We start from the raw sequence: 1757 nt of genomic DNA on the forward strand, positions 1-1757 counted from the left end.
CCTCAGCCTCAATCCTAAGTTTTCTATCCACTAATATTGTATCCTTTTATTTGCTCAATCTTGTGATGTGTTCTTAAATAGGATTCTATGGTTTTCTTCACATAGATCTAGTTCTGTTCTGACAAAATATTTTACATTTGCAGTTATTGTTACTAAGGATTTGATGTTTCCCACAATTTCATTTCTAACTGGTTACTACTAGCAGATGGAAAATATGTTAATTTTCATATATTTATCTTCAATCAAGCCACTTTACCAAATTCTCTAATGAATTATAGAAGTTATTTATAAGAGTCTCTTGGGTTTAAATGTTTATAATTGTATGATTTATAAATAGATTTAATTTTTTTTTCAATATTCATTCTGATGATTTAATTTTTTTTTTCTTCAAAGAAGGAGAACAAAAAGGTGACAGAAGGCACCCGTGTATTGTTTCTGATTTGGATGGATGTACTGTGTAGATTTTGGATAAATAGCCTCCTACTATTTGTTTTCTACTTAGATCTTTATTTTCAATTGGGAGAGTGTAAAATAGTATTATTTTTTGCTAAATATCTTCCTAGCATCTAGCTTAATCACATATTTTTCTTTTTAAATTTGTAGATATTTGATTGTGAATTAGATTTGCTAAAATTTTGTATAAATATTTATATATATTTATAAAAGTGATAATCCTATTTTAAATATTATATTTTTAAAAATTTAAGTTGTGTTACCACTATAAAATGAATTAGAGAGCTTTTCTTTTTTATAGAGTGGAATAGTTTAAATAATGTTAGAGTTATCTATTATTTAAAGGTTGGAGAGAGCTCAGCTATGCCCTCTGGTTCTGATGCCTTTTAAAAATAGAAATTTTAATAACCATTCTAATGTTATCTAAAGTCTTGGTCCTTAGAAGTTGGCTTTTTAAAAAAAACTTATTCTTGGGTCTACTTTTCTCATTTTCATTTGGCAAAAATTTATCCATCCCCTTAGATTTTCAAATTTATTTTCGTACAATTGCATATACTATTGTTTTACAATTTGATATCTGTCTTTATCTCCTTTCTCATTCTTCCTGCATGTATTTTTTGCTGCTTTATTTATTTATTTATTTATTTATTTATTATTATACTTTAAGTTATAGGGTACATGTGCACAACGTGCAGGTTCGTTACATATGTATGCATGTGCCATGTTGGTGTGCTGTACCCATTAACTTGTCATTTACATTAGGTATATCTTCTAATACTATCCCTCCCCCCTACCCTCACCCCACGACAGGCCCTGATGTTCCCCTTCCTGTGTCCAAGTGATCTCATTGTTCAATTCCCACCTATGAGTGACAACATGAGATGTTTGGTTTTTTGTCTTTGCTGTAGTTCGCTCAGAATGATGGTTTCCAGCTTCATCCATGTCCCTACAAAGGACATGAACTCATCCTTTTTTATGGCTGCATAGTATTGGTGTGTATACATGCCACATTTTCTTAATCCAGTCTATCATTGATGGACATTTGGGTTGGTTCCAAGTCTTTGCTATTGTGAATAGTGCCACAATAAACATACGAGTGCATGTGTCTTTATAGCAGCATGATTTATAATCCTTTGGGTATGTACCCAGTAATGGGATGGCTGGGTCAAATAGTATTTCTAGTTCTAGATCCTTGAGGAATCACCACACTGTCTTTCACAATGGTTGAACTAGTTTACAGTCCCACCAACAGTGTAAAAGTGTTCCTATTTCTCCACATCCTCTCCAGCACCTGTTGTTTCCTG

Source organism: Mandrillus leucophaeus, unplaced genomic scaffold (genome assembly GCF_000951045.1).
Source record: "Mandrillus leucophaeus isolate KB7577 unplaced genomic scaffold, Mleu.le_1.0 Scaffold1181, whole genome shotgun sequence".
Taxonomy (NCBI): Eukaryota; Metazoa; Chordata; class Mammalia; order Primates; family Cercopithecidae; genus Mandrillus; species Mandrillus leucophaeus.